Genomic DNA, 24,300 nt, shown 5'->3' with positions numbered 1-24,300 from the left:
AAAAAAAACTTCTGTGTTTTTCTTTGATAGAAAATATCGGCTTCCTTGTTTGAATATTTAGGGGATGTTCAAACAAACCTTGATGTCATTTTTAGGTTTTTTTTGCTAGAATATGTTTCTTAAATTTAATGGAAATGATTGCCCATGCCAATGGTATAATAAAAAAATCCTGTGGTTTTGGATTTTTAGCAATCCTGATTTTTTTGTTTGAATTTTTAAGGAATATTAAAATATTCCTCAAAATAATTTAAACGATTTCCCCTGCTAGGATTTCTCTTCCACGTTTACTGTATATAAATTTCAGATACAAATAGTATAATCAAATAATGCGATGTGATTTTGTTAGTTTATAAATATTTACTTTTTTCTTTGGTTATTTAAAGGGTTTTGAAACAACCTTCAAACTAATTTCAAAAACTTTTCCAGGTAGGGTATATTTCTTACATTAGTTTTTAATTGATTTCCAGTCCCAGTAGTATAAAAAAGTCCTGTTTTTGATACCAATAGTATATTAAGAAAACCTCCTGTGATGTTGGTCGTTAGACAATGTCGATTTCCTGGTTTAAATGTTAAGGGCATGATAAAAAAACCTTAAAATAAATTCAACAATATTTCAGGATGGAATATTTTTTTCACGTTCATGGTGAAGTGATTTCCGACCCCAATAGTATAAAATAGAACATTCTTGTGGTTTTAATTTTCTGGAAATACAGTGAAACTCTTCAATAGCCCTCTCTTCTATAGCCCTTCCGAGAATTGACACCGCGCGACAGGTAGGTGTAACAGGAGCTGCGCGGCTTGCGCGGGGTCTGTGGTTGTCAATCAGACGAGCACTCAGGAGTGAACAAACAAAAGGGAAGTGGGCTATAATGAGTTAGTTCCCACCCGCCGTCAGTCCCAAAATCGGCGCTTTAGAAGAGTTTCACAGTGTCGATTTTTTTGTTCGAAAGTTCAAGGGATGTTAAAATAACCCTCATAATAAATCAAAACAATCTATGGGTAGTTTATGGGTACAAATATTTTATTTCAATGCGTCTGATGAAACATGAAGCATTTCGCCAAATCTAACAAAAATTTTTAAAGGAGAACATTTGAATAATAGACGAATTTTGTTATCAAAACACATGTAGGCATGGAACGTTTGGATATTGTTTGAGTAAAAACTGTCCATTATTCTAATTTTTTTCTCCAAATTATTTATCTGCACGTTAGATGCGTACAAAAATTATAATTAGATACTTTAAGAAAAAATCATTTTCTACACATATGTTGTGCGGTCCTTTAGAAATTAGGAATATAATTCCGGAATATAAAATCGGAATCTCGAATACAAAAATTATGCCAAAAGTCATAAAATATCCGGAAACGCAATAACCGGAGGCATCATCCGTGATACATATTTGCATATTTAAATGCAGCCTTGACTTGAAACTTACTGGACTTTTTTCCTAATTTACTCTCGACGAAAAGGCAACTAATTATAATAACAGAACAGCCACATTTTGAACTTCCAAGGTCTTTCTAGCTATAATTTAGGAAATGCATATTATCTGAGGCGAAATATTATTGTCCCTCGTAAGAGTAATTTTGTATTTCATTTAACTAGCAGAGCCACATTCAACAGAAGGGTTGAAAAATGAAGAAGTAAGTAATTTACGAAAGAGAGAGATAAATGTTCATTTTTGTACTTTACAGTTAGACAAGCTTTTCATTAAAAAAATTGTGGGAAAAAGAATTTTTTACACTATTTCTTATCCACATTTAAATTTAAGTGAAAAAATAATTTAAAGAAATTAAAATTAAAATCTTGCAATTTTAGTAAATTCAAAATGAATATTAGTTGATGTAGAGTAATTTGAACTTAATGTAGATAATTCAAGTTCAGTAATTTGAACTGAGGATTCTTCAAATATTTTGTTGAAAAGTCGTCTCTTTACATTCTCATCCTAATTTAAAAAGTTTGGTTTAGAAAAATCTAGCAGAAAAAGTGTTTTTTACGAAAGTGTCTGTCTGTAATTTGTCTTTCTGTAAGCTGTAGTATATATTTTGCATATATGCCATATATAATTTTGAAGATTTGTCTTTTTGGTTCGAAAATTCATTTTATTTGTTAAAAATTCACCATTTTGGTGATGATTTAATTTTTTGGTTGAAAATTAATATTTTTTATTTGAAAATTGAACTCTTTGGTTTAGAATTATTCATTATTGATTCACAACTCATCTATTTGGTTAAAGATTCAACTATTTCCTTAAAAATTCGTTTATTTCGTTTGATTGAATTGCTTAAAAATTTTTTGTTTGTTAGAAAATTGATCTTTAATGGTAGAAAAGTCATCTTTCTTGGTTGAAACGGAACTTTTAGGTTGAAAATTCAACTGTCTTCTAAAAAAAATGTTCTTTTAGGCTTGAAAATTCCAAGTTTTTTTGGTTGGATTTCAATCTATTTTCTTTGAAAATTTTCAACATTTGGTTAAAAATGTATCTTTGTATGTTAAAAATTCAATTATTTTAGCATAGACATGTGTTTTGGTAAAATATATAATTGTTTTGTTGTAAAATCGTCCTTTCGGATTGAAAATTCATCTTCTACGGTAGAAAACTTATGTTTTTTTAGTTAAAAATTAATCTTGCTTTGTAGAAAATGAACTGTTGCATGCAAAATAGATTTCTCGTGTTTAAAAAACGAATTTTATCTAAAAATTCTACTCTTTAGCCTAAAAACTCAACTATTTTGTTGGAAGTTCGTATCTTTTGTTTGAAAGTTACACTATTTGGCTTTCAATGAAACTGTTTGATTAAACATGATTTTTTTTTGTCTTTTTGTATCTTTTTTTTCAGAAAATATTTCGTGGTTGAAAGTTCTTTTGTGTACTTAAAAATTTCATATACAGTGAAACTCTTCTATAGTGCTGATTTTGGGACTGACGGTGGGTGGGAACTAACTCATTATAGCCTGCTCCCCTTTCGTTTGTTCACGCCTGAGTGCTCGCATGAGTAATAACCGCAGAACCCGCGCATCCCGCGCAGCTCCTGTTACACCTACCTGCAACGCGGTGTCGATTCTGGGAAGGGCTATAGAAGGGAGGGCTAGTGAAGGGTTTCACTGTATTTCGATTTGAAATTTTATCAATTTAAAGTACTTCATATTGGGGTTTCGGAGAGGATAAAAAAGAGCCCGAAATTGGTAACATAGTTAATGGAAGGCTATATTTAGCTTTTTCTACTTGTCTCGCTGTTACCATTCCGTTTTACAGAATTGCCTCAGTTTACCCTATTTCCTTTAAAGCCTTACATGCATTATGAGTTGAAAACCGAGTTGAAAACTTTTGATATATGCAAAGCAGACTGTATGTACCACTATTCGAAGCGGGAAATTGCGCTGTGTTTTGTACTGAGAGTTATTCAAGTGACAGCGTGTAATAAGTAATTATTCTAATGACATGCGCGGACTAATGACACTCAAGGATGACGCGACGGTTTACCGCATCTGACATTTCTGCCGGGTCGGGTACGAGCGCACCGAACCCGATGAACTTTCCTCATAAACTCGCATGATCTCGAGTTTAGGAGACGCTCGTGTATCATCTATAAACCCCACTCCCGAGCTGCTAACGGGTTGCCTGACCGGAAATTTTATCCACGATTTGTCAATAATCCGCCGAGTGTTTCGTAAAATCAACTTTTTATCACCTCAGGAAAATTGATCCTTTGAGAAATACCCGGAAAAGGTGTACAAGCACTTTTTTACACGGAAAAAATTTGTCCATAAAAAACTCATGGTCTCGGATACGAGTAAAAAGATGAAATATTAAAGTTTACTTTTATAGAAAATACATGAACAAATTCGGCAATTTTTTAAAAACAATTCGAATTTTCTACGAAAACTTTCTGAAAGTTTTAGGCTTGTATATAAAATGTAAAATTTGTGCAACTTAAGTTATGTAATTTATAAATTCCCCATTTCTGAGGATTCGAACACTGGGTGGGTGTTTTAATTCAAAATTCCTAGATTTTTCGAGCCAGCCTGTTTGTTTTTTTAGATTAATGCAAAAAAGTGTGATAAATATACAAAATACAATTAAAATAAGAAATAAATGTGAACTTTTTCGCATATTTGATAATTTTGCTATTGATGTAATCATTTCGACTGAAAAAAATAGTTATGGTAAGAAAATCATTTTGTTGAGCAGTTTTTGTGGGTTTTACAAAAATTTGGTAGGGTGCTGTTCAAAGACTATTTTACACTGCCGCGTGAAATGTTTAAAAAAATGAGAAATAGTGGTTTTATTTTACAAGTAGAACATTAAAATAAGAGTTTTAGAGGAAAATATCTCATTTTAAATTATGGATGTAAAATGTATCTCTTTTGTTTAAAATTATACTATTGGGTTAATGATTTAACTATTTTAATGAAAATTAGTTTTTTCTTTTGGTTATAAATTTACTTCTTCAACTGAAAGTTTAACTATTCCATCATGGGTTGAAAAATTGATCGTTTTTAATTGAAAAATCAATAATTTTATAGAAAATAAATCTTCTTAATTGAAACTTTAACTGCGTGGTTGAAAGTTGAACTACTTTATTCAAAATTTATTTTATTAGTTGAAGATCCATCTCTTTGGATAAAAATTTAATTATTGTTTTGAGTATTTTGTTATTTTGAACATCAATAATTCAACAGAAAATTTATCTATTTCATGATTGGTTGCAAATTGAACGTTTTCTGTTAGAAATTCGACCAGTTGTTTGAAAATATATGCATTTTGTTGTAAAATCGTCTTTTATTTGATGGAAAATTATTCCTATTGAATGAAAATTTAACTGGTTAATAAATAACTATTCACTTGAAGATTCGTTATTTGTTTGTTGAATATTAAGTTTTTAAACTGAAAAATTTAATTGTTCCATTTTTTGTGGAACAATTGATCAGTCTGGTTCTAAATTCAACTATTTGGTAGAAAGTTACCTTTTTTTGTTGAAAATTCATATTTTCGGCTCGAAAATTGAACTGGTTTTAAGAAAATTTGTCCTTTTGGCTTGAAAATTTAACTTTTTTGTTAAAAATCTGCATGTTTGTGTTGAAACACTTATTAATTTTGTAGAAATTCCACTATTTTGTTGAAAATTAACTTTTTAGTTGAAAGTTTATCATTTCAGGTTAAATATTGTTCTCTTTTAGTAGAAATTTGATCTTTTTTGTTAAAAATGCACAGCTTTGTTTAGAATTAATTGTTTGTAGTTGATGATTTATTTCTTTTCCAAATAGTTTTAAGCTGAAACAACTATTACATTTTTCGTTGAAAATTAGTTGATGTTGGTAAAATACGACTATTTTTTATCTAAATTTGTTTGTTGGAAACTCTTTGTTTAAACCTTTTCGTTTGTTGAAGATTGGCCATTTTAGTTGAAAATCTAATTATGATTTTAGAAATGTTTTTTATTAAAAGAATGATTCTTAACAGAGAATACAATAACAGACTTTTCTACCAGGACTAATGAATTTTAAACCAAAAATAATTGAGGCGTTAACCAAAGAGATTAAATTTCGACTAAAAACGATGAATTTTCAAACGGAAAAGTGGTATTTTCAACTTGAAAGTTAATTTTGAACAAAATAGTTAAATGGTTAATCCGAATAGATTATTCTTTCATCCAAATAGTTGCAATTTGAACAAAAAATAATGACTTTATAAAAAAATTGTTTAATTAAAAAAAATAATTGGTTTTCAACCAAATAATACATTTTTAAATAAAAATAGGAATTCTTAACAACAAAATATAATAGTAGACTTTCCAACCTGAAAGAATAATTTTGAAAATCTTCAGACCAAATTGAATGAGACTAGGAATATAATCAAGAACATAATAGCGGAAAGGCTGCTGGTAAAGATTGTATTAACGTTGAAATGATTAAAAATCTTGAAACAAAATTATTTAAAAAATTAATTAATAACTGTCCGAATTGATAAATTTTTGCTTGCATGAAAAAATACATGGACCTAAAGGAAGCCAGGGACGTCCGAGTAGGGAACCTCAAATTACGACTTTGTGAGGCTCTTCAAGTGTGTTGATTGCTTAAGAAATCGACCAGCAACCTGGGTCAGATCAGTGTTGCGAAACGAACATGTTATTGAAATAAATAACACAAGAATTCTAAATAGATCTTAAAAAATCTGTTCCCCATTCCTCACATTGTTCCCTTTCTCACCGAGTGAGTGACGCCTACTCGGAAAGGGAAATTGGCCCTATGTCATATATAAATAGCAAAGATATTGTTAAATAGATCTGGATAGTTGGGCCTATTTTTAAAAGTAATAATAAAAAGACATCAATTGGAATAATTCTCAGTGATCGATAGATACTGATTAAAACTAGAGATCTCTTTTTTGCGGTATCATTTTTTTCGTGTCCTGGTAAAAACGGTAAATATCCTATTAAAAGTGATTTCTATGAGAAAAATGTGTAAAATTGTATAAAGTGTGTAAAATTTATTCAACGAAATAAATGAATTTTTAATTAGAAAAGAAAAATTTACATCCAAATTATTAAATCTTGAAATAGAAAAAGTAAATTTTCAACTCTAAGTGGAACGGTTAAATTTACATTTGAAAAAATTAATTTTCAATTAAACTGATAAATCGATAAAAATTATAAATCTTAACCGGAATAGTTGGATTTCATATCTAACAAAAATATGTATTTTCAACCAATAATAATAATTTTATACAAAAAAGACGAATTTTCCACAAATTGCATGCATTTTCGAAAAAAATAGTTTAATTTTAAATACAAAATGTGAATTTTCATCCAAAAATGATTACATTCCAACCCAAAATAGAATAGCTGAATTTCCCGTTAAAAAATTAATTCTTAACAAAATCGGATTTTGAGAAAAATAGTTAAATTTTCGGTTAAAAAAATGCTTTAATGTCCAAAGAAAAAATAATTTTTCTATTAAATGGCTTATTTTTCAACCAAAGAAATGAATTTTTAATCAAAATGATGAATCTTTAACTAAAGAAAAAATGTTAAGAAAGTAATTTATTTTTCAACCAAGCAAACTCATTTCTATCCTAAAAGATGATTTTTTAATTAAAATGATGAATATTTAACTGAAATACTTGAATTTTCAACCAAAAAGAAAAAAGTTTAAATAAGGAGATTGACTTTTAAAGAAAAAACTAATTTTTTACCAAGAAAGTCGATTTTTTAATAACATACCGTCGCCTGAGTAGAGTAAGGTATTCGTTCCGAATCTGCTGGAGAAAGGTGCTGGTTCCAAGTTCGGTTTAAGAAGGTGTTGGTCCCGAATCTGTTTGAAAAATATGTTAATTCCGAACTTTTTGGAAAAACGCGTTCGTTCGACGAAGTATTTCATTCTTGAAATTTTGTAGTGGTATCACTGACGCTGGGGATCGAAGTTTTATAATATAAATGTTCCTTTTCTTAATTCAGCTTTTAATTCATACTATTTTACATAATTATATAAAACTAAGATAATACGACACCACTATTTACATTTATTTTGAAGTCACTATATTATGAATTAATTATAGTATGCCATTCAGTGTGGAGAGTATTGAATAAAATAATGTTTTGTAACAGATAATTGAATATTATATTATTTATAATGATACTGCCTATATCATCGAAAAAAGGACGTCCAGGATAATTATAGTTCTCGTACATTAATAAATGCATTACCATAATTTATTGAAGAACAATAATATTAAATTACTCAAAGAAATTGAAGATAGGTATATTCTGTATTATGCCTAATACTATATAGTATATTTGTAGAATCTTTGAATATTTTTTTGTTTCAAAGAAAGTCATATATATTTTTTGAATAAACAATATCATCAAAAAAACTCATTACTTCAAGTATAAGTAATAAATAACTGCATGATTTCATTATAAAATGAGTGACACTCTAGAGGCATATCCTCGTTTGGACAGATAAATTGTAAATCATTCTTCTTTTCCGTATCTAATTGAAGTTCCATCAAACAAATTTTATACTTAACATTTTTTAGTGGTGCCGCTGATACAGGATTTCGAACTTGTTAACAACTAAAGTTTCCCTTTTTTAATCAAATAAGTTTCCTGTGAATCTAAGAAATTAAGTCAGATTTAATTTCGCCGATTTAATCAAACCGAACGATGACTTACGCGAAATAATGAGTTTACGCAAACTAAAACTGAATCCTAACAATGCATAGGTGTATTTCAAATATGGGTACACCAGAGAATATTTTTCTGTTGTCATTGACACGAAAAAATCTATCGAGAAGAAGTACCCTCTAAAAAACTGTATCGAATGAAAATTCAATTTGGATACGGAAAAGTAGAAGGATTTACAATTGATGTGTTCAGGCAGGGTTATTCCTCTAGAGTATCACTCATTTTATAATGAAATTATGGAGTGATTTATTACTTATTACTCTTTGAAAAAAAATATTCAAAGATTCTACAAATATATTATATGGTATTAGGCATAATACACAATATACGTATCTTCAAATTCTTCGAATAAATTAATTTCATTACTTCTTAATACATTATGTTAATGCATTAAATAATGTAAGAGAACTATAATTATCCCGGACGTCCTCTTTTTCCTGATATAGACAGGTTTATTATAAATAATATAATATTCAATTATCTATAGAAAACCTATATTTTATTCAATACTCACCACACTGCATGATATACTATAATTAATTCATAATCTAGTGATTTCGAAATAAATGTAAAAAGTGGTGTTGTATTATCTCAGTTTTATGTAATTATGCAAAATAGTATGAATTAAAAGCTGTAATTTATTCTTAGTTTTTTCTGTGTTCGATCCTCTGCGTCATTGGTACCACAACAAAACTTTAAGAATGAAATACTTCGGCGAACGAACGCCTTTTTTGAACAAGTTCGGAACCAACATCTTTTTCAAATAGATTCGGAACGAGCATCTTCTTCAAACGAATGTCGAATCAACACCTTCCTCGAGCAGTTTCGGAACGAACACCTTATTCTACTCAGGCGTCGATACGTTCATGTCAACGAAATAAATGAATTTTCAATTTAAAAAGAAAATTTTACATCTAAACTATTGAATTTTGAACTAGAAAATGTCAACTTTTTACCCGAAATAGTTAAATTTTCGACTGGATTAGTTACATTTTTAGTTGAAAAATTGATTTTCAACAAACTGGTTACATTTTTAAAAATAGATGAATTTTAAATTGAAATGACGAAGCTTCCAACAATAATATTAATATTTAAGAAGAGTTTCCTTTCAGAAATAATACTTTTACTATAGAAACTACTTGAAGCACTCTTTTTTTTTGCTTCGGAAGAAGGAACTTTTAAATTGTGAGGAATGTTGTCTTGAAACAGGGATTTTTGTTCTCCTTTCTTTTAAATCTTTGTTTTAAATCTTTAAAGAAATTACCTTTCCATATCAAAAATTCTTCTCCAAAGTGAAATTTTATTTAATTACTAAGACTCCCTATCCTAAAATGAAAACGATAATTATTTTCACTCATATGCCCTACAACTCTAGATAAAATAAAAATTACTTTTCTAAATTGTCCAAAATTGCTAAAATAATGAAAACTTAAATTTTGCTACGATCTGAAGTCTTTCCCGGTTTTTTGCTTAAGTCGCCACCTTAATTATGAATAAATTATATAAAAATATATATCTTTTAGGGAGCGGAAATATCTAGTTTAATTAATTAAAATATATATTAAAAGGCTAATTAATAATGTTTGAATATTATTATTACTATTATTATTAGTTTAATAATATGATCAATCAATTTTTTCAATCTGCACAATGGGGGCGATGGATTTACAGAAAAAACGAAAGATAAATTTTACATCGATTCGACGCGAAAGATTCAGCGCAACAAAAATTAACCGTGCCAGATTTAAATACAAAAAGCAGCGTGCGAATATGATTGACTAGTGTGTATAAAACGTCCACTGAGGCCATTATTAACCTAGTGAGACCCGCGGCTTTTTATTAATCAGAAAAGCACTCTCGATAATTACCCCGCGAGTTTCTCATTTATTTTTACCACTCTCTCCCATTATCAAATGCCTACCGTGCACCGAGCATATAATTTCTACATATAGGTATTCATTCTGCGGAAAACAGATGTTCAGAGCTGTGCGAAGCAGACTAATTTTCCCGGGACATACCATCTCTTTGCGCTTTACTTAATGAAACGGGAGGATCGATATCTCAGCCTTTTTATTGCGAATCCTGCTAAAAAAAATAAAAAAATTAAAGAATACATTCCCTGCATAATCACGCAGAGGCTGACTCTGATTTTTCATTGACAATGCTTCACGAGCTTTTTGCAAAATATTTTGAAAGATATTTTAAAACAGAACCAGTTGGCCAATTTTTAATTATCTTGAGTATTTGTATGGCAAAAAAAGTCGTCCAGAAACTGTTTCATGTATAATTAACCTAATTGAGAATGGAAGTTTCATGCAAATTAAAAATATAAAGTTTTATAGAATTGAAGTGGATGCACTACTGTATCAAAAAGCTAATATTTGTATGATAGCAATTTTGTCGATCATATGCTACTTTTTAAAACGATTATTTATTTTTGAATTTTCAAGAGTTTAAGAAAAAATTAATAAGCTGAATTAAAAAACAGGACCATTTCGAAATTAATTACAAAAATATTTAGGTAATTAGAATTTATACATCTCGAAAGAAATTGAAATAATTTTCTTCTTTTAATTGTCAAAAAATAAACGAAAATAATCACTAAAAGAAGAAATATAAAAAACAACACGGTCAATTTAATTTATTGATGAATAAAATTTAAGTTCTTCACACATTTTGGAACAAGCTCTGTAGAATTCTGGTATGCCTCATATTATTATCAATTATCTATAACTGTTTAACAATTCCCATTTGTTTATATATTTTCGTCGACGAAACATGCACAATTAACTCCTTCTTTGAGTAACATGAACTCATTAGTCTAAATCAAAGATCAACATGATCAATTCACTTAATTTCGAATTGTTTAAATAATTTTTTATTGTTGAACTGTAACTTTTAACAGGAATAATGCAAGTAATTCAAGATTTTCGCAAAATTTTGAACCAGATTCATTAGCTACTTTTATATTGACACTTATTTCTTACTTAATAATTGTTTACACCATTTTTTTGACAAAAATGACAATGTTTTCACTCATTACAAATGGAGTGAACTGATTGGTTAGTTATTCGTGAAGATTTTCGATTTAAATTAAATGGTTCAAGTTACTAAGAGAAGAGGTAAATTTTAAATATCTCGTCAAAAAACATTTTCGAACGAATTAAAAGTGTTTATAAAATCATGGGTGTGTAATAGAAATAGACAACATAAAACAAATAAATGAAATTTGTCGAGATATTGGCAAATCGATTTTTTCATTTTACTTGCAGAAGGCTTAAATATCTTTTATCTTGTAGAAGGAATAAAAATTAAACAAATGCGAATTTCTTTAAAAATATAGGTAACTGTAAAAATTCACACAACATTGAGCTGAGCGTACTTTTTTCTTATTTTGCCTAATTAATTTTTCTCGTCTTGAGAGCACTAATAATTTCTTTGTAAAATGTGTAAGAAATATTGTTTAGGGAATTAAAAATTATTCAAACAATTAATAATGTAAAAAAGATGCATACAGCGTTCTTATTTCGACCATTAAAAATTAGATGTGAAAGTAAAAGTAAAAAAAAAGTAATATTTATAAGAGAATATTTTCTGAACTATTTGTTTAATTTGATAGGTCAGGAGTTTACAAGTATTTTCAAAGTAATTTTCAATTTTTAAACAATTATTATTTGTTTACACAATTTTTTTCTAGCCTACGAGCCGTTGAAAGTTATTATTTTGTCGGAATAAATGATACAGATAATTAATTATAAGAATAACATTCCTAACTTTTTATGTTTCGTATTTATTTAAACAATTTTTACTGGTTTATACAATTTCTCGCCCGTTAATACTGAAAAACTTTTTTTCTGCAGTTAATAACACAATTGAAGCATGTTAAAAGTAATGTTTATTTACTTAGAATATTTGGCAATTGTTTAAAAAATTTTAATTTACTCAAACCTTTTTTTGTGTTATGTAAATCTTGAAAAGTTCTTATTTTAAGAAATTAATATCAGTTTCTCCTTTTAATAAAAAAGATCAAGAAAATTTCATTTGAAAAAATTGAAAAATCTTTAAATAAATAGCGTATGTGTTTTGAAATAAGAAAATCTGAATAAAAATTTGCATAGTCTAATATATTAAAAAAAAAAGAATTTTTAAAATTTTTTCTTTGAAAAGGTAAAAGTGAATAAAAATTGTTGAAATAATTGCCAAAATTCATTTCACTATAAATATCATATGTAATATTCATTAACTGCACCATTAAGTCAATAAAATAGTAACTTTTCAAGATTCACAGAGGCAAAACATTGTTCAAATAATTGTAAATCATCTTTCACACAAAATATTACTCTTTTAGTATTCATTTAATGCATTAGTGATTACAGAATCAGTAATGCATCAATCAGAAAACGTAACTTTTCAGGATTAACAGCGGCAATTTTTTTAAAAGTAGTCCTAAATATATTAAATTAAAAATAGTATTCTGAAAATTCTTCAAATGTAGCATGTGTCCCGAAAAATAATATTTTTTCACGAATTAAAGGCGATACCATTTTTTAAGGAAAAAAATAACTGACTGAACACTTAAAAATTACTTAGAAAATACTTTGAAACTTGTCACTTATCGAACAAAAATAATTTATTTGAAAAAAACTTCCCAAAATACCCCCAGGCGGAAAAGTCTGACTTATGCCGGATCTTACGAAGGGCGTTGTACCACGTCAGTTGTAAATGAGGAGCAATGCCAGCACTGATCAACTGTACTGTCCCAAGGGTTGGCGCGGTACTGGTTCAGTACTGTCTCAGTACCGAATGCAAGTGTTCCCTAGAAGCCAACTTGGAAGTTTTGCTGAGCGTTAGTGCGGGACTAGCACAGCACTGCCCCAGTATTGAGTCCAAGTCCTGGCCGGAAGTCGACTTAGTAGTTTTGCCAAGCGTTGGCACGGTACTGGTTCAGTACTGTCTTAGTACCGAATCCAAGTGCTGGCTAGAAGTCGAATTAGGAGCTTTGCCGAGCGTTAGTGCGGTACTGGTTCAGTACTGCCCCAATACTGTGTCCAAGTGCTGGCTGGAAGTCGATTAAGGAGTTTTTCTAAGCGTTGGCACGGCACTGGTTTAATACTGTCTCAGTACTAATTCCAATTGTTGGTGAAAAGCCAATTCAGGAGTTTTACCGAGCGCTGGCGCACTACTGGTTCAGCACTGTCCCGGTATGGGGTCCTAGTGCTGGCTAAAAGCTAATTCAGGAGTTTTGCCGAGCTTTGGCGCAGTAATGGTTCAGCACTGCCCCGGTATGGAGTTCAAGTGCTAGCTGGAAGTCTATTTAGGAGTTTTGCCGAGCGTTAGTGCGGCACTGGTTCAGTACTGTCTCAGTACTAATTTCAAATGTTGGTGAAAAGCCAATTCAGGAGTTTTACCGAGCGTTGACGCATTACTGGTTCAGCACTATCCCGGCATGGGGTCCAAGTGCTGGCTAAAAGCTAATTCAGGAGTTTTGCCGAGCGTTGGCGCGGTACTGGTTCAGCACTGCACCGGTATGGAATCCAAGTGCTAGCGGGAAGTCTATTTAGGAGTTTTGCCGAGCGTTGGTGTGGTACTGGCTTAGTACTAAGTCCAACTTTTGATTAAAAGCCAATCCAGGAATTTTACCGAACGTAGGCGCGGTACTGGTTCAGTACTGCCCCGGTATGAAGTCCAAATGTTGGCTGAAAGTTGATTTAGGAGTTTTTCCGAGCATTAGTACAGAACTGGCTCAGTACCACCCCTCAGGAAGTCCATTTAAGAGTTTTGCCAAGCGTAGGCATGGTACTGGTTCAGTAATGTCTCAGTAATGAGTCCCTGTTGGTTATAAGCCAATTCTGGAGTTTTGCCGAGTGTTGGCGCGGTACTGGTTTATCATTAAAAACATTTTTACTTTTCAAAATGTGTACTTTCAAAGAATTTTATGATATTTAGGGGGTGCTTTGGGGTGGGTTCCACATGCACTAAAGGGCTAAAACTTTAAGATGGGGCTTTCGGCACATAACCCTGCCATCTACAGTGAAAACATTTTGATTTTTCAGATATTTAATTTTTTGTTTTTTTTCGTTTTTTTTAACGTTGGGAACTTCAGACTGATGTGAGTGATCTGGAATTGCTTTGCATATTTTTGTTACCCATTTCGTGAGAGGATTTAGTTACAGTTAAACCTATAACTGTAAATATAGAGAAAGTAGCGAGAAAAGGTAAGTGAAAAGTCCTTTATACTACAGAATTATCAAAAGTAATAAAAGTATGATAATGAAAAGGTAAAAAGCTACGGTGGGAACAGAGGTTAAGTTAATTATCTGATTTTGATTTTCCCGAATCATACTTTTATTACTATCTGCATTATCGAATTTAAGTGTTATCAATTAAAACATACAATTTTTTAAAATCTAAGTTGATTTACAAGTCCGATTCCTTATTGATTTTAAGAATGATTTATTTCTTAGAACTACACGCGCAGAAATGTATGTGGATTGACGCGTGAAATTTGTCAGGTATTTTTACACGTGGATTTAAACGTGTAATTTGTCATTTATTTTGGGATTTCAATACACAAGGGTGGTTGATTGTGATTTTGAAAAAATAAATTAGTCTGTCAGATGTGTATGAGCATATTAACTTGAGGCAGACATTGAACAGTTTTTATTTTAAGTACAAATATTCTGCATTTATTATATTATTACTGATACTCGTATATGTTCTTGTAGAATGTAAAATGTATGTTATCTTACACACTCCCCTTTTGACAAAGTATAGTAATTTATTTAGAAGTTAAATAGCAAAAATTACACAACAAACCTGTTTCTTTTGTGATCTTTTTTGTAATATTTTGTATAAATATTTCTAGATCCTACGAATTTTACAACTTCGGCAGTTTGAATATGGATATAAGTGCAAAAAAGACGACTTGCAGTTGCACTTATTAAAACTAAGAATATAAAGCCGAAAGATCAGCAAAAACATTTGGAAATACTTGGAAAATTGAACAATGCGAAGTGTGAAAATTCTACTATTTCATTTACGATTCAACTATTATATTTTTTATCATAACGTGATTTTTTTCATTTGAAAATCCAACTTTTTCGTTAATAATTAATTTATTTTGTTGTAATTTCGTCCTTTTTGATAAGAAATCATTCTTCCTAGCTGAAAATTCAACTACTTGGTCAAAGTTGAACAATTTTGCCAAAAATTCAATTTTTCGGTTTTAGAACCATCTCTTTCGTTAAATATTTTACTATACTTTTTTGTAAATTGGTTAACTTTTTGTTTAAAAATAAATTTTTTAAACTGCAAATTTAACTTTCGTTCCTGGTTTAAGAGCGATTGATTTTAGTTAAAAATTAAACTACTAAGCTGGAAATGAAATTTTTTGTTAAAAAATAACTTTTTGGTTGAAAATTAATATTTTGGATAAAAAATGAGCTGTCGACATTTTATTCTCTTGAATGATAAATTTTGATTGGATGACAGTTCATCTAGTTAACTGAAAGCCTAATTTCTCTGTCGCAAGCTCATTTCTTAATAAAAATTTAAAAAATTTGTATTTTTAATTACTGCTTCTGCATATTTCATATTCTGTTTCTTGTTACAGAAACTGTGTTACAAAAATTTGCAGAAGTCTTTATCCAAGATTTTAATTCATACATAACACGCTGGTTATCAAATGCCGGTTGATCGAGATGGTGGAAAAAATGAGACAAGTGCAGCAGCTGCTCGTGGTTTTTTAATAAAATAAGTATCGTTGCATGGATTTGCAAATTGTTGTTCACTGTATTTGCTATAACTAAGATTCAGGCGATAGTACCTTTTAGTCATAGTTATTTTCATCCAGGTATCATTTATCGCTAAAACTTGTGTATTATTATACTTGTGTATTAACTATTTGCCGCCACACTTTCCTGTCCTAGCATACTTCTCTAGCTTCTTTTATCTCCATGCATTTTTTCATGCAGGCTCTCGTGTTTCTATGACTTCTTATGTCTCTTCTAACTAGGGTCTCATTCACACATTCTAACCATTCTTTCCGCGGTCTACATCTGGGCACGCTGCCATTTACTTTACCTTGATATACTTGTTTCGTTAGTCGTTCATTTGGCATTCTCTCAACATGTCCGAACCATCTTAACCGATTTCTTTCCCATGTGTCTACTAGCGTCTCTTCTGCACCACATTCTTTTAGAATTATCTCGTTACTTACTTTGTCCATCAGGTTTTTCCCGCATATTATGCGCTCTCAAAAATCCCGTTGATAAATTCTTTTTTAATAGGTCAAGAAAAATCCCTTGATATTGAACATCTTAGTTACTTTTTGAAAACCTGGGACAGTTTTGGTTCCACCAATTCATTGTTTATGAGAAGCATTCATTTTTGAAATTCGTTTTAAAGAATTTTCAGCGAAAATAATTTTTTTGGTTACAGCATTATAAATTATTGATTTTTAAACAAAGTCTTTATAGTATCGAAATTATATCTCAGAAACTATTTCTGCAAAAAACTAAAACTGCTTTGCATTGCTTATTTTGTAATGAGCTCTCTTGTTTAAGAAAAAAATTATTTTGGTCAAGTAGGAACTTCCTTTTATGCGTTTTCATTCAAGAAATTCCATTGTAGCGTCTTCAAATGTATTGAAATTCTAAAACATTTTATTTAAAAATATATATTTTTTAAAAACTTTGTCAGAAGGAATTTTTATTTTATCGAAAAGATTATTTTTTCTTCCAAGATATCACGAAATAGGCAGAATGCAAGATAAAAATTTGTTACAGAAAATTTTATTGACATTGTTCTGCAAATTATGTTAATTTAGTGTCAAAATTACTTGTTTACATAAAATTTGACCCCTAAATTCGGTCTTTTAGTAGGAAAATTACCTTCGGTACCAAACACCAGATCTGCGCCGGTACAGACATTCGCTACAGGTACAGTACTGATTGCAGTATGGTCTTAGTACCTACGAAAAACTGCGTCAGTACAGATTTTTAGTACAGAATTAAAGCCATTTTCAGTACAGGCTTATAGCCATTTTCAGTACCGCCCTAGTATCGACAGCCAACTCTTAGATGAGAGGCACTTTGTACTACTGCCAGTACCGCGCCAGTGCAGACTTTAAGTACATGCATATTACTATTTTCAGTACCACCCCAGTACCGATTAAAGACTTCCAGACAAGTGACATTTGGTATTCATGCCAGTACTGCGACAGTACATACTTACGGCACAGGCATAATACCATTCCTAGTACCGCGCCAGTACAGACTTTCGGTACAGGCATAATACCATTTCCAGTAACGCGCCAGTACAGACTTTCGGTACAGGCATAATACCATTTCTAGTACTGACGCAGTACTGGCAGACAATTCCCAGCCGAGTGACATTTCGTACTATTGCCAGTACCTAACCGTTTGCCAGCTGGTAATATGCCAGTACTATGCCAGTACCGCTATTCGCCCGGCGGTACTAGCGTGGTACCCAGCCAGTTGTAAATTTCCACCTGGGCCGTTTCAGCATGAAGTTTACATAAAACTTATATTTTGCATTGTTGGGGAATTTTCCGAGCACAATGCAAGGTGATTGGGTATCTAAAAATTAAAAGTTAATAGATGGAAATTATTCCTTGAGATTTCCTCGAGAAAAAATCAAATTTTAAATTACAAAAATTTAATAAAAAGTTTTTATTTTGTATATTTTTCGAAATTTGAGTTTTTCTCATTTAAAACCACATGTTAATTTAAAAAGAACGAGGGCACGAGCTTACCAGCAATGTTAGCCGATCTGAAAAAATAAGGAATTTCTTTTTCCGGAGAATGAACAAACGGGGGGGTGGGGGAGGGGTCCATAAATCGATAGTCGACTTTTTACAGGTATAAATTTGTTAACCCTAGCATAATTCATTTTTGGACATTATCAAGATTATGATTTACAGTTATAAATTAATGAATGTTTAAAATGTTAGTTTTACGAATTTTTGCTATGAAAACATGAAAATGTTTATACTAAATACCTCGTTTAAATAATGCTTGGCTCCCAGAAACTTTTTATTAGTACAGGTGAGTAAAAAAGTTATAATGCTAAGAAATTGAATAAAAGAAACTTAAATTTGAAAATATTTGAAGGTTTTTAATTTAAGTATGTAAAATTGTTACTTGCAATTGCCGTAATCTGATATTCTATTATGAATGTGCGGTCAGTTATGGAGTGTATGTGGAACAGTATGGTGGGCTTACTACGCAATGTGGAAATCCGTGGCGTGCGACGACCCCTGCTGTGCAAAAGCCCAGGCAACCCGTTATACTGTCATGTATATCAAACTGTGTATTTTCATTCTGGTATAACATATTCGCATACAATATCTATAATCTTCTAATATTTGATAAAAAATTATTAATCAAAATAATGTTATTTTGAATATATAAAATATAACAATATAAGTAGTATCTCACACGTTAACACTTAAATTTACCTTAAAAAAATAATGCGTTACTGTTACCGTTCGTTAATAAAAATGTAAGGCGTTACCTTGGCCTTACTTTTTTTATAACACTTGTAATACATAATTTTTATTTCCTAAACGCTTTAGATAGTTTTTATTAAGATCTTAAAGCTTGCTAAATATTTCAAGGGAAATTTTTGTAATTATTCGAAGGCATTTTTAATAGTTTTACAAAGGTTCGAAGGATTTATACAAAATTTTCAATGATTTTTTAAAAATGATTCCATATAATTTCTAATAATTTTCAATCATTTCAAGTGCTTCCAAATTACTTCAAATATTTTGGGGTAATTTTTAAGAATTGCAAGAAACTTTTAAGAGATTCAAAAAGTTTCCAAGCATTTTGAAAGGTTTCAATGAGTTCAACATGTTTTTAAAAGTTCCAAAATATTTCAAAGCAGTTTCAATATTTTAAGGATTATTAAAAGATTTCAAGGTGCCCTGGGATATTTTCAAGAAATTTCCAAGGATTTCAATGATTAGAAATGGTATTAAAAACGCAAAAAGTTTGATAGAATTTCCCAGAATTTGGAAATATCAAATTGCATAGAATTTTACGAGATTTTATAATATTTTAATGGGTTCCAGATATTTGTGGAGATTTTAAAATATTTTTAGCAATTTATTTGAGTTTATTTCGCACGAAGACTGAATTCTTATTAATTTATCATAAAAATTATTTTAAATCCTTTCATTTAATATATTTTATTTAGTTTTTGTTTGAATGATCTAAACTCACCTTAAATTCTTAGGCATTTCATCAAATTCTTTTAAATTCCTTTGACTTTCTTTAAGCTCATTTAAATTGACTAAATTCAATGAATTTTTTCATATTTTTGATTTGTTTTTAATTCCTTTTATTATTTTAATCACCTTGATTTTTTATGAATATCATCAAATTCTTTTAATTTTATAAAATTCTAAATTCTCTTCAATTGTACTGAAAGCAATAAAAATATTTTGGATTTTTGGATTCTTTCCCATTCGTCCGAATTTTTTAAATCTTATTTTAAATTGTTTTCAAGTCTTGTGAATCTAGTTCTCTTGAATTATTTTTAATAGAAAATAACACCAGCCACATTATAAATGCATATTAGTCACTTTTAGTCTCTTTTTCGGTTAGAAATTAGTCTTTTTTATTACTTTTTTCACATTATTGGTCAGCGAAACTGAAAAATTAGTCAGGAGAGAGAAAAATTCTTGAAGATTTCAAACAATTTTTAAAATATTCCAAAATATTCCAACAAATTCAAGAATATTTCAGAATTTTCAGAATATTCTATAAAATAAAATAACATTCTGAATTTATAACTTTTAAAAAGAGTATACAATTTGTCCAGAATTTGCCGAGAATTCTAGATTTAAATAAAATCAGAATATTTATAAACATTTCCGAAAATGTTGTGATAACAAAGAAATTTAAAAGACTTTGAGAATATTGCAGAATATTTAAATATATTTGAAGAATTCTAAAGCACAAAAGCAAAAATGCACTTTTTTTAAAACTTATTGTACGGTTTTTTATATAGGGTTCGAAATGGTAATTTCTGGAATGCTTATAGTAAAATGATTACAAGGTAATTTTGACATATTAAATAAAAAGAGTGTGAAATAAGAGAAAGAAAATAGTTAATCAATAAAAAATTAAAAGAAAAAGAAGCAAGTGCAAATTGTCACTCAGGTCGCAAATGCAGGTTTAGCGAGCAGAAGAACGTGGCGGTCGATAACGAGGGCAACTGATAACGCGACGACGCGACAATCTACGACAGTGATGCTGTCGGTTGACAACATAAATCGTTTTAGTTAAAGGGATATAGTCACACAGTCAGTTTAAAAATAGCCCCTACATCTCTCGAATTTATTTAAAATGTATTATAACATCACTATAAAATGATAAGTAAGTATATTCTTAAAAATAGCTCAAACACATCCCTGTACAAATTTCAAAAGTATTGAGTTAGTAATTATCATTCTATTAAATTTTTGGCTCTTAAGTATGGACGTTATTTCATTTTTGCACTAACTTGAATCTTATGTTTTATAGACTGCTATATATATTTATATATAATTAAATACGTAAAAAAGTTCAATTTGAAATAAAAAATTTTTGTTCTGAAGGTCTCACCCTCTAAATTTGTTCAGTTCAACGAAAAGTACAAAGTATTTGTTTTTATATATAACATTTTCTTGGACTGCCGGAAGACGTTAAAAGTTTTAGGTTCGTTAAATATTTTTTTAGGATGAAAAGAGAAAACACGGTGTCATTTGTTATTTTAGGAAAACATGTTATAGGGTAACATTTTAAAAATTGGTTAAATTAGCTCAGATGCAAGACTAAAGTAATATAACTTTTATAAATTCATTTCGTCTTGTCCCTGAGATTATTCTTTAACTTAAATAAAAATTTTAGCATTTTTTATTTTTTTAAAAAGTATCTTTTATCCCACTCCAGGAGATTGAAGTTTAAAAAATTCCCTTTTTCATTTTCTCTCTTAAGCCATGGGCCTAAAGCCTAAATTATTCAAGTTAAAAAAGAACATAAACGCGACAAAAACATTTTACTCTTTCAAAACAACATTTTTGTTCACAAAACTTTCGCCTAAACCGCTTTCTTTCGGAAAAATAAAAAAAGGTTTTAAGCGAGAGCATAATAAATAAATGTTTTTTATGAAAATGTAAAATCTTTTTTTCACTCCCATTTTTCCCTATACTCGCAGTTCAGCTAGAAAATAGGGAAATGTTATTTTATCAAAACTTAAGTAGTCTATTGGCCAAGAAAATGGTTTTAGGCGAAAGACCTATAATCAGAAAAAAAAGTTGCCTATGAAAAATAGAATAATTTTCTTTACGTTCGTTGTTTCTCTTGAAACGCAGTGTGGTTAGAAAAGTGGGAAATGCCATCTTATTGAGGCTTACGTAGTCTATTGGCCAAAAATAGGATTTTAGGCGAATCCAATATAAACAGAAAATTTCGTTTATGAAAAAGTTATGTGTTTAAAAGAAATGTTTTTTGTTCCTTTGGAACATTCAGTTCAGCTAGAAAAGTGGGAAATGTCATTTGACACTTAAGTAGTTTATTGTCAAAAAGTAGGTTTCGGCGAAAGTACTATCTATAAAAAATGGTTTTTATGAAAAAGTAAAGTATTTTTTTTAGGTTTACTGTTTCTCTTAAACCCTGAGTTCAGTTGCATAAGTGAAACATAACCTTTCCCACTTTTCTAGCTGCACTTCGGATTTAAGAGAAACAGTAAACAGAAAAAAATATTTTGGTTTTTATAAACGTCATTTTTTGTTCAGAGCACTTACGTGACATTAAAATGACATCTCTCAATTCTCTAGTTGAACTGCGAGTTCAAGAGAAAAATGAACGCATTTCTTACATTTTAAATACCTTAAAACAAATTGAAAAATAAATATAAAATTGTGATGCTTCTGTGGATGTGCGGTCTCACCGACCTCCTATTAGATTTCAATTTATATTATTCACTAATTACACACAGGACCACACGCTTTTCCCCTACCTTGGCAAAGGCACAACTAAAGCTAAAGTTACGAATAACTAGCCAGTGGGGAGGGATCCACATATCAGAACCATGGTGCGGTGTGTGAGACCGCACGTCGATACTAAAAGTTTAACATTTTATTTCGAGTTTTTCACTTCATTTATTTCTCAAAAAACTCATAAACAAAAAAAAAGAAGGAGAGGGCACGATAGTTTCTAATCTGTGCCTATATAAAAAACATTTGAATATTTTTCACTTCACCAAAAAAAAAGATATAAAAATTTAATGGCAAAATAGAATTATGCCTATTTCGAGCTGAATTCTTTAACATTTCAAAAGACAAAAATAAAAATAGCATTAATATTAGTTTAGAAAAATAATTGCAAGTTCTAAATTAAATTTTTACACCCTAATGGGGTACCAGCACTCCTACTGAGACTTTGTTAACAATTTCCACAAAAATTATTTTTTGGGTTCTTAAAGCTATTGCAACCATTTTTATTCAAAATAGTTAAATTCAAAATTATAAATCGGTTGAATTTGTAACATGATATTATTGAATATATAAAAATTTAATTTTATTGTTAACTGTTGCAATTGGACTAAATTTTATACACTGCAATTTGTATAGTAATCTACATCAATAAACACTTTTATGTGATAAAACTCTGAAAATTGGTTTCCAATACAAAATACTAAGCAATTTAGGTCCGCTATAACGAATTTCATAAAATGGTGATTATTCTATAGTACAAGCTAACGAACGCGCATAGTTTACACGACCGAGAGTCTATACCCATACATACCCGAAAACTGTTTTGGTACGTAGCCAGTGCTAATTAATTTGAAACTAGATTTGATGTTACATTCTCGTATAAACGAGAGAATTAGTTATTGTGCTACTGAAAACGAACAAGGGCTGCGTCAATTGATTACGAGGAACATAGGGGAATTTCTAAAGCTAATATAAACACATCCCGATGATCCTTGCAGTGTTTGTGTCAAGTAATGATCTATCAAATAGTGTCTATAAAAGGCTTCGCCAATTTGCGTCCATTTTTGACATTCTAGAAGAAATAGGGTGGTTTTTTCATCAAAAGCGATTTTCTGCCAAAAGAAATAAATTTTAAACCCGAGTTTAAACTCCAAATAGACGAATCTTAAATTACAAAAAAAAATTATTTCAAAGACTACTACAGATTTTTCGATCCAAAAGGACAACACTTTAACAAAAAAACTGGAATTTTTGACGAAAAAAGACATCTAAATGGTTGAATTTTTAAACGAAAAATATGATTTTTCAACAAAAAGGTCAATTTTGACCAAATAGTTAAATTTTCTAATAACTAGTTCAATTATTGAACAAACAGATGCATACTGTACTAAATCCTTGAATTTTCAAGACAAAAAGACAAATTTTTTACGAAACAGTTGAATTTTCAGCCCGAAAATATTAATGTTTTCATAAAAAAGTTAACTTCCAACAAAGTTGTAGAGTTTTTAACAGTGAATTTTAGTAATAACAGACGAATTTTTAAACGAAAAACACAAATTAAAAAAATTATATTTTTTATTCAAATACTCAAGTTTTTAATCCAAAAAGACCAATTTTTGAAAGTTACCTTAATTTTTAATGAAAAATGTAATTTTTAGACACGCAAGATGTCTTCTGCCATAAAAAATACATTTTCAGTCTGAAAGAACCATTTTTCAGAAAGCAGTTGAATTTGCAACAAAACAATAAGACTAACAATATAGCTTAATTTTCAACATAATAATTGAATTTTTAACAAAATTTTATATTTTTTGACCAGATAATAATTGCATTTTCAACCTACAAATATGAATTTTCAACCAAATGATCAAATTTTCAAACAAAAAAGATTAAAAATCAACCAAAAAGCTTTGTATCATCAATGAAATAGTTGAATATTCTACCGGAATAGTTGAATTTTAAATCAAAAATATTATTTTTCAACAAAAAAGTTAAGTTCACATCTTCAGGTCAGCCCTGAAGATGTGAACTGCAATGTTCACGAAACGTCGGCAAACAATTCGTAGTAGTTTTTTACACGAGTGAAACCCGAAATATCTCTTTTTT

The 24,300-nt window shown here is 29.8% G+C and overlaps 1 protein-coding gene and 1 long non-coding RNA gene across 10 annotated transcripts in view; both read left to right on the top strand.

Moving 5' to 3' along the window:
- LOC117181424 (UDP-glucuronosyltransferase 2B15-like) overlaps nucleotides 1–24,300 on the top strand; it is a 204,765-nt gene that overhangs the window by 74,869 nt on the left and 105,596 nt on the right. The window lies entirely within an intron of this gene.
- On the top strand, nucleotides 14,295–15,927 carry LOC117181426. The gene is made up of 3 exons (XR_004468118.1): nucleotides 14,295–14,401; nucleotides 15,052–15,201; nucleotides 15,799–15,927. It is a non-coding gene; the product is annotated as an uncharacterized LOC117181426 (long non-coding RNA).

The sequence above is a fragment of the Belonocnema kinseyi genome, chromosome 10 (genome assembly GCF_010883055.1).
Source record: "Belonocnema kinseyi isolate 2016_QV_RU_SX_M_011 chromosome 10, B_treatae_v1, whole genome shotgun sequence".
In the NCBI taxonomy this organism is placed as follows: domain Eukaryota; kingdom Metazoa; phylum Arthropoda; class Insecta; order Hymenoptera; family Cynipidae; genus Belonocnema; species Belonocnema kinseyi.
This window is presented reverse-complemented; position numbering and strand designations above follow the sequence as displayed.